Below are 10,601 nucleotides of genomic sequence, written 5' to 3'. Positions count from 1 at the left end.
GCATCCCGAAACTCTAAAGGATTAGTGAGTCTCAAGTAGAGCAAACTGACCCAAGTGGTGAGAGTAGCGGGAGGCCCTAGTCTATGGTAGGATAATGGCCTTAGACGCTTAAAGGCTAACCTTGTGTGTGGTAGGGTGAAACCCATTGGCAATGGCTCTGCAGAGCAGTAGAGGCCACCACAAGTGCAAGCGTCCAGTGAATCCGATCTTAGTATATTTATCCGGATAATTGAGTCATAGTGTCCTGCTTGTTTGCTATAACATGATGTTCTGTGCCTGTTGTGTTGCATGTTAAGGAATGTTTTAGTACTTGTTCGTTGTATCATGATAAGATTAAATTACACTAGCTTACCCTTGCATTTTTGTTTATGTTCCTGTTGTGTTTTCTTTTTTGCGATGATCACCTTTGGTGGGAGCAGATGGAGGAAATTCTGGGAGTAGGCCCGGTGGTAGCAGTGGTGCAGCTTAGGGGGATCTATCTGTGTGACTCTTAGGATCAGTCTATGGCCCTAAGTGCCTTTCTGTAATTTCATGCTTTAGAGGAGCATCGCCTTTTGTAAAACTGTTAACTTTCTCTTAGTTTGTTTATGGCATAGTGGTATGCCTAAATTTGTTTTCACAGTATACTTCTGGATGACTGTAACAATTACCTTTTCTACGTTTATGTTCATCTGAGTGCTTCTTGTTACTATAATTTTGTGATGCTTTATTTAATAGTTTAATCTATTAAGAGTGGGATGTCACAATGGACGTTGGTTTATAAAGGGATTGGGGTTCTATTTCTGGCCATAAGGTTCGTTTCATAGTAACCCATCAAGAACGTGAGAAGAGAAAGAAAGGCAAAGAGATAAATTGGGAAACGGTGATTGAAGAGCACACAAGATTACAAAGTTGAAGAATGCATATTCACAGGATCTCCCATGGATGAAGGTTAGTGCTCTATTATGTTTTATCGTGTGAGAATTATAAATCTTAAAGATCCTTAATTAGTTTTACAGTATATACTTGTACCCATATCCATACCAGTTTTCTTACTGTTTTAATATTAATTAATTTTTATAAAATAATAAAAAATTATGCCAAAGGAAACATAATATTATTAAATATTCAATATTAAGCAGATGGTTGTTTCTCCAATATCAAATATTTATAAAGAAATTATGTTATAATTGTATATATTTCAAATTAGAAAACCAAATACAATTTTATGAGAACCAAAATTTCTGTTAAATTTGCAAACATTAATGAATTGTAGTTGATAAAATTTAATTTTTTTAAAAAAATATAAAAGGAAAAAAAAATATTCATATTAAAATATATGTTAAATGTATCTTTACTTCAATTTTAATTTTTAAATTTAAATGAATCTCTTTTTTATATACTAATAAAAGTTATAATAAATCACTTGACCCAAATATTGCAAAGAACAAATATTAAACTAATAATAATAAAGTTTTAATATAGATATTGTATCTTTTGAACTTCGATATATGTTCGGGGTGGTAAAAGAAAATTCATGAAAATTACATTAAAATTTTATATTATAGTAAATAAAATTTATTTATACAATTATAGTGATAAAATCAAAGTATGATAATGAGTTAAAAAATAAAAGATAATTATATAAAATATATAAAAATAGTATTTTACATTATGAAAATAAAAATATTAAAAAATTATCAAATGTGTGTCTTAGAAACGATTTGAGAGACCATGGAATGAAATCACATGAAGGAAAATAACTATATAATCAAGGGTATGATAAAATGAAGAATACTTTAGAGATCTAAGAAAACTTTTTAAATATCAACATAATCAATGGTTTAGAAATAACAAAAATTGTTTTAGCGAAACAAAATAGTTCTTCAAATGAAATAATAATAGAGTAAAAAAGATAAATTTTTTATATTACGTAGTATTTTGACAGGTATGAGGACGGGGACAAGACAAATATGTACATCCCCATATCTATACTTGTACCCAATCAATGTCGGGATTCCCCGTCAAAACGAGTATGCGTTCGGACAATACCTACGGGGCGAGTTTATTTGTCATCCCTACTTAGGTCACAAGCTATTATATTTATTTCGTAAATCAATTAACTGCACTATATTTGATATCAATTTTATTTATTATACTTAAAACTGAAATTATTATTACATCATTTAGATTTACTACTTACTACTTCATTACTTTAATAACAACATTTACAACAATATAACGTAATTTTCATGATATTTCATTTCATAATATTTGACTACTTAATATACAAAATAAAAAACTAGGGTCGATTTGTAAATACCAATTAGGTATGGGTTGGGAACACGGGTCACGTACGGAAGATAGGGGCAATTCAGATAAGAAGATACGTTGTGATTGGGGATGGGGTGATTGAGCAGCGATGGATCTTCGACTAATATTTTAGTTGAATGATTTTGTTGGTTCATATTTTTATTTAAAATGTTAAATTGGTCTTTCAATTTTTTTTAACTTTAATTTTGTTCTAATTTTTTTAAAATTGATATAATTTGGTTATTTTTTTTAATTAAGAATATTGTAAGATCCACTTTAATTCTGCCCCAATGTTTAAGAACCTACCCTAATCAGTTAGGCATAAGGCTGGCCCATAGGGTGCCTAAAACCCCTAAACTAGCCCTAACACTCTCATTCTACCAACTTTTCAGAAAACTCTTCCCCTCCTCCCTCTTAGAACTACAGCAACAAGCTCTGCTAGGGTTTGGCCTCTACTCCTTGTCAAGCTAGCTCAAACCCATTTTTCTTCCACGTAAGTTGCTTCTCAACCCGTACCCTCTCTTCTCTAAGCTCTATTTTCGTGGTTCCAACAGAGGTTCATTTTGATAACCTCGTATTCAATATGTGCCTGTGTTTCTAGCTCTTGAATCTGCTCCTAGAGCTGTAGTGCTCATTGGCTTAGGTGTCAGAGTCTTTGGCTAGCATTTTCCAAGTAAGGGAAGCTAGAGTTTTACCATTTTCAAGTTATTTCTGCCTGTTTGGTTGGTTTTATGCTTTGGATACTTGGTATATGTTGTTGGTTGCGTAAAAACATGTTGCTTGTACTGCTGTGATGATTGGAAGTTAGTTTTGCATGAGTGAGAGGAGTGAGTTCTGTTGAACTCGCTTAGACAAGCTGGGTGGTCGCCCAAAATGAAAGTTCTTGCTTAAGTGAGGAGCTCTCACCTGAGCGAGAACAACAGCAACTCACCCCCTCTCTATTTTTGAGGGCTCACCTAAGCGAAGGCCACTTGCCTGAGCAAGAGTAGTCTCGCCTAAGCGAGATGGGATAGCTTGAGCGAGACCTCGACGTGCCCTCTGTATGTAGTCTCGCCCAGGCAAGGACTAGTGGCTTGAGCAAGGGGTTCCTCTCGCCTAAGCGAGAGCCCTTTTGCCTAAGCGAGAACTAGGCAGGGACGTGCTCTAGTGCTATTTCTTCTTTGTTTTTGGTGGATGGTCACATGTTTGATTGGATTACTCTGTTAAAGCATGAATTGGGTGAATATGCATGTATAAAATGTTTGATGGGCTGGAATTAATGAGTTTGGTATGATTTTTCGTATGGAACATGATTGGATGGTTGGTTATACATATTAACATGAGATTTTGTATGCATGATAAATTTATGTTTTGGTTGGTGAGACATGGCTATGGTATGGTTATGGCGTAATTCCATGAATCTCTTGGTGAGATCTCATGGTGGTGCCTCATGGTTAGGACATAATTCCATGACCCTCTTGGTGAGAGCTCATGGTGTGGTGCCTCAGGTAATGGACGTAATTCAACGAACCACTTAGTAAGGTTTTGTGGTGGTGCCTCAATATATAATTAAGTAAGGATTCAAGTAAGGATTGCATCCTGAAACTCTAAAGAGTCAGTTAGTGTCATGTAGAGCGTACTGACTCGAGTGGTGAGAGTAGCAGGAGGCCCTAGTCTTTGGCAGCATAATGGTCTTAGATGTTTGAAGGCTAACCTTGTGTGTGGTAGGGTGAAACCCATTGGTAATGGCTCTGTAGAGTAGTAGAGGCCACCACAAGTGCAAGCATCCAGTGAATCCGACTGATTATATGTATCCGGATAATTGAGTATTAGAGTCTTTCTTGGTTGATATCACATGCTTGGTTGATTCATGTATTCTTGACTTTTAAATTGTATGTTCAATTGTATGATAAAAACCTTTTTACTTTAGCTTACCCTTTCTGGTTGCTTGTGTGTTCTGTGTGTGGTTTTCTCCTTTTGCAATGATCATCAATTTTATTGATGTGAACAGATATGGGAAGCCCTAGTAATCGTAGTGATAATGGAGATGCTGCAGCTTGATGATCATGGATTGGTATTAGGCTCACTATTGGGCTTACGTTTGAAGAAGTTTTATTTATTTTTGTAATCCCCTACTTATAGGCAAGTCTTTTAGGCTACTGTTGAACTTTTATGATTTGTTCTAGGCAATGTAGTGCCTGTGTTCCCAATGTTGGTATGATTGGATAATTTAAACCTCCATACCTTAAACTTTGTACTCTTTGGATATTATTAAGTATATGACGTTTTATTTAGTTAGATTTATCTATTTAATGAGACGTTACATTATTAAAATTGAAATTAAGATTATGTTAATTACACTAACAAAGCAAATAATTATTTATTCACAATTTTAATTTTGATGAAAAAACATTGATCTATTTTAAGAAATTTAATAAAAAATAAATAAATTGTATCAATTTTGAAGGAAAATAGAAAAAAATAGTAATCAAGTCCAAAATATTTTTTATATAAACAAATAAAATTATTGTATTTAATTTTTTTAATGATAATAAAAAATATTAAATTATTATTATTATTATTATCATTCTTATAATTATAAAATTAAATATAAATATTTTTTATCATTTTACTGTAATTAATTTTTATTTATTATGATTATGTTAAATAACTAGTTAAATTAAACAAATGATCACTTAAAAAATTAATAAAATAATTATTTAACTTTTAAAAAACTTATTTAAAAGATAAATTTGGAAAACAAATATAGACAAACAAGAGAAATTTTTCTTTATATATATATATATATATATATATATATATATATATATATATATATATATATAGATATGTAAAAAAAATTAAAAATATAAATATATTAAATATATTAAATTTAAAAAAAATATTTGAAATCATATATAAAATTCTATGAATATAAAAAAAAATTGGGGGCCCTATCAATATAAAGGTCTATCATCAGGATGTCTACAATAAAACCAAAATTGTAAAGGTGCATCATTGATGAATCACACGACTCTCATCATGGAGGTCATAATGGACTCTTTGGAATTCCAGGAGAAGAGGAAATTATGGATCGAAGAATCTAACAAGACAAAGCATCTTCTCCAAATATAACTCTAAGGATGGTTCTATGGCAACAAAGAGGAAGAAGCTACGGTGTTCTAGCTATCTGTAACTCTGTAACTCTTTATCTGATGAAAATATACAAAAATTGTAATTTGCTATTTTGGTTAAATAAATGTAACATAGGTGGCGCTAAATCTATTAAGCTGTAAGTATGACATCCCATTCTTAATAGATTAAACTATTAAATAAAGCATCACAAAATTATAGTAACGAGAAGCACTCAGATGAACATAAACGTAGAAAAGGTCACTGTTACAGTCATTCAGAAGTATAATGTGAAAACAAATTTAGGCATACCACTATGCCATAAACAAACTAAGAGAAAGTTAACAGTTTTACAAAAGGCGATGCTCCTCTAAAGCGTGAAATTACAGAAAGGCACTTAGGGCCATAGACTGATCTTGAGAGTCACACAGACAGATCCCCTAAGCTGCACCATTGCTACTACCGGGCCTACTCCCAGAATTTCCTCCATCTGCTCCCACCAAAGGTGATCATCGCAAAAGAGAAAACACAACAGGAACATAAAAAGAAATGCAAGGCTAAGCTAGTGTAATTTAATCTTATCATGATACAACGGACAAGTACTTAAACATTCCTTAACATGCAACACAACAGGCACATAACATCATGTTATAGCAAACAAGCAGGACACTATGACTCAATTATCCGGATAAATATACTAAGATCGGATTCATTGGACGCTTGCACTTGTGGTGGCCTCTACTACTCTGCACAGCCATTGCCAATGGGTTTCACCCTACCACACACAAGGTTAGCCTTTAAGCGTCTAAGGCCATTATCCTGCCATAGACTAGGGCCTCCCGCTACTCTCACCACTTGGGTCAGTTTGCTCTACTTGAGACTCACTAATCCTTTAGAGTTTCGGGATGCGATCCTTACTTGAATCCTTATCTTAATATATACACTACACGCCACCATAAAGTCTCCCCACGAGACTCATGGAATTACGCCTATTTCACACCAATCTCATGTTTCATATCACATAACCACCACTTGTTACCTCAACATTAATTTCTCATGCTCATTATCAACCATCCAAACACAACTTCATACATTACTCATGCTATCATACAAATTTTAGTGCATATAACTCATACAACTCATGCAAACACACCATAATCTTGCATGTTCGAGATAAATAGCCACACCCAAGATTAACAGGACTCCAAAAACATAAATTTGCACTATTCTCGCCTGGGCTAGAAGCCCTCGCCTAAGCTACAACGACTGTCTCGCTTAAGCTAGGCCTTCTCGCCTAGGCGAGGCCTGGAACAGTGGCACTCTGCGAGCATCTCGCTTGGGCGAGACCAGCTCGCCTGGGTGAGATCACCCTTCGCCCAAAATCAAATCCTTCGCCTGGACGAGGACGCGAGCAGAGCACATCAGGTTCTTCTTCGAGAACTCGCTTAGGCGAGTCACTCTCGCCTGAGCGAGACAGTAGGTCGCTCAAAGCAAGAATCCTCCGCCTGGGCGAGTTGCTCGAGTAGAACCTGGGCGAGTCTCAGACACTCTCGCCTAGGCGAGACGAGCTCGCTTAGGCAAGATTGACAGCACTCACCACTGTTTCACGCATGCAGCAGGAACACACACAAATGAACATATCCAAAAGCAACCAAGACAATCTCATATCACCAAAAACCTCATTCATCATTCCAAAAGTATTCAACAACCCAAGAACAACAGGAGAAAATATTTTTAAATGGTAAAAAGAGGCAAAAACTAGCTTCCCTTACCTCTGTTTGAGTACTAAAAGCCAGAAGACCCTAACTAAGGGGGTATTACAGTTCCAGGAACTCAAGTAGAGCTGAAACATGAAGATCCAAACAAAACGACGTTAGGAATCTTAACCCTAACTTGACTAACATGCTCAACGGCGAAAAAAGGTGAAAATAATGGACGAAAACCCTAGAGCTTGACTTACCAGGAGGTACAAGATGGGTATGCTAGCTTGGAGACGGGAGGAGGTCGGGTGCCCTAGCAGAGCTCCTGTTTTCTTAGACTGTTTCTGAAAGGGAACAAGAGACAATGAGAATGCTGAGTGGGGTATTGGGATCCTACTGTAGGGCTGGCCTTGGGCCTACGAAAGAGCCAGGCCCAACACATGAAACTGAGAAAAAAAAAATGGGGCTTACATCCATCAAGTTGGTTTTTATTTTATTTTATCTTTATTTTATTTTATTTTATTATCACTTCCTATAATAATAACCAATAAGTCTTTAAATTTTATTAAATCACAATTAGGCCCATCATAATATTTCAAATGAGTCACTAATAGAATTAATTCGTCAATTAGTTCTAACATTCTCCCACTTGACTCATATGATGTCATAACATTATGTGATTTAATACATAAACATAATGCGCATTAAAAGACCTTGCATGAAATCGCTCCTCCGGCTAAAAGATACACATAACCAAATGTAGACTTTCTTGTATCCATACAGCCGGCAAAGTCTGAATCTGTATAACCTATCACCTCAAGGTGATCAAATTTTCTATAAGTAAGCATGTGATTCTTTGTTCCTTGTAGGTATTTTAAAACTTTCTTTGTAGCTTTCCAATGCTCCAGTCCTGGATTACTTTGGTATCTACCAAACATACCAACTGCAAAGCTAATATCTGGCCTCGTACATGTTTGAGCATACATCAAACTCCCAACAACAGATGCATAAGGGATATTTTCCATTTGTTTCCGTTCCAAATCATTCTTTGGACATTGCATGCGACTAAACTTGTCTCCTTTCTGTATTGGAACGGGAGATGATGAACATTTATCCATTATGAATCTCTCTAAAACTTTATTAATATATGCATTCTGAGACAAACCTAACAGCCCTTGTGATATGTCACGGAATATTTCTATTCCTATCACATAGTATGTCTCACCCATATCTTTCATTTCAAAGTTATTAGAGAGAAACCTCTTAGTCTCACTTAATAGACCAAGATCATTAGTCGCAACCAAGATATCATCACCATATAGAATCAGAAATATAAACTTACTCTTACTAACCTTCAAATATATACATCGATCAACAATGTTTTCCTTAAATCCAAAGGACACAATAATATCATTGAACTTAAGATACCATTGTCGAGAAGCTTGCTTAAGTCCATATATCGATCTCTTAAGTTTACACACCATGTGCTCCTTTTCTTCTTCAGCGAACCCCACCGGTTGGTCCATATAGACATCCTCTTCTAAATCCTCATTCAGAAAAGCAGTTTTAACATCCATTTGATGCAACTCAAGATCATAATGAGCTACTAATGCCATAATAATTCCAAAAGAATCTTTCTTAGAAACAGGCAAAAATGTTTCCTTATAGTCAATGTCATCTTTCCGAGTAAAACCTTTGGCAATAAGACGGGCCTTGTAACGTTCAATATTGCCTTGAGAGTCGCGCTTAGTCTTAAAGACCTATTTACACCTAACTCTCTTGCATCCTTCTGGCAATTCTGCAAGGTTCCATACGTCATTATGTGCCATTGATTTAAGCTCATCTTTCATGGCATCTAACCACTTATCAGAATTATCACCATTAATGGCTTCTGAAAAAGAAGTTGGATCATTATCAATACTTAAGTCATTTTCTGACTCTTGTAGATAAACCACATAGTCATTCGAAATAGCAGACTTTCTATCTCTGTGAGATCTTCTTAATACTATTTCTTGTGGTTGTTCTACTATTGGTTCATTGTTAACCTCGGGATCATTAATTTGTTGGTCTTCTTTATTGTTGTGAGTTTCTACAACATGTGAAACAACAACTCTTGATAAAGAAGTACTAGGTATAGGAACTTGTACTCTAACTTCCTTAATCTCCACATTTCGTGAAGCTTCACTCCCATTGGTTTCACCATTCTCAATAAACCGAGCATTTCCAGTTTCAACGATTCTTGTACTATGGGTAGGATAGTAAAACATATACCCTTTTGATTTTTCTGGATAACCAATGAAAAATTCACTAATTGTTCTTTCATCCAGTTTCTTTTCTTGCGAATTGTATATTATTACTTCTGTCTGACAACCCAAACATGTAGGTGTCTCAAACTGGGTTTCCTACTCGTCCACAACTCAAAAGGAGTCTTTTGAACAGCTTTACTAGGAACCCTGTTCAAAAAATACATGGCAGTCTTTAAAGCATACATCTACAATGATACAGGTAAATGAATTACTTAACATACAATCCTAACCATATCCATTAAGGTTCGATTACGCCTTTCTGATACACCATTTTGTTGTGGTGTGCCTGGCATTGTGTATTGAGCACATATACCACGTTTCTCAAGGAACTTAGCGAATGGACCAGGGTGTTGTCCACTTTCATCATATCTTCCATAATACTCACCACCTCTATCAGACCTTACGATTTTCACCTTTTTGTCTAATTGCCTTTCCACTTCATTTATATAAACTTCCAAGGCATTTACTAACTCAAAATTCTCATGTAGTAGATAAACATGTCCATAACGCGAAAAATCATCAATAAAGGTGATGAAGTACTTCTCTTTATTGAAAGAATTTACATCAAACAGACCATATATATCAGTGTGTATGATTTCAAGAAGCTGAGTGCTTCTCGTGGCTCCTTTCTTTGTGTGTTTAGTTTGTTTGCCTTTAATACAATCCACACACACATTCAGATCAGTAAAATCTAAATCCAGAAGGATTTCATTCTTTACTAATCTTTGCATTCTTTCTTTGGAAATATGTCCCAAACGTTTATGCCACAAGTAAGCAAATCGTTCATCCACTAAACTACGTTTAGTGCCAACATTGTGATGCAAAGTCATAAGAGTTTCAGCATATAAATTATCCAAATTCAATTTATATAAACCATCACAAAATGTACCAGATCCAATCATAAAAGTACGCTTAAACAAACTAAAACAACCATTCCCAAACTTAAAAGAATATCCAGTAATATCAAGCTTAGACAAAGAAATTAAATTCTTAGTGATACTAGGTACATAAAACGTATCCATAAGGTCTAAGTGATATCCAGTGTCGAGGATTAGACGATAAGTCCCGACCGCTTCCACTAGAAATTTCTCTTTATTGCCCATAAAGACAAACTTCTCATTTGGGTTTATAGTTTGGGTTGTAAGAAATCCTTGCATCACATTAGAAACATGAGTCGTACATCCAGAATCAA

Source organism: Vigna unguiculata, chromosome 4 (genome assembly GCF_004118075.2).
Source record: "Vigna unguiculata cultivar IT97K-499-35 chromosome 4, ASM411807v1, whole genome shotgun sequence".
Classification (NCBI taxonomy): Eukaryota; Viridiplantae; Streptophyta; class Magnoliopsida; order Fabales; family Fabaceae; genus Vigna; species Vigna unguiculata.
This window is presented reverse-complemented; position numbering follows the sequence as displayed.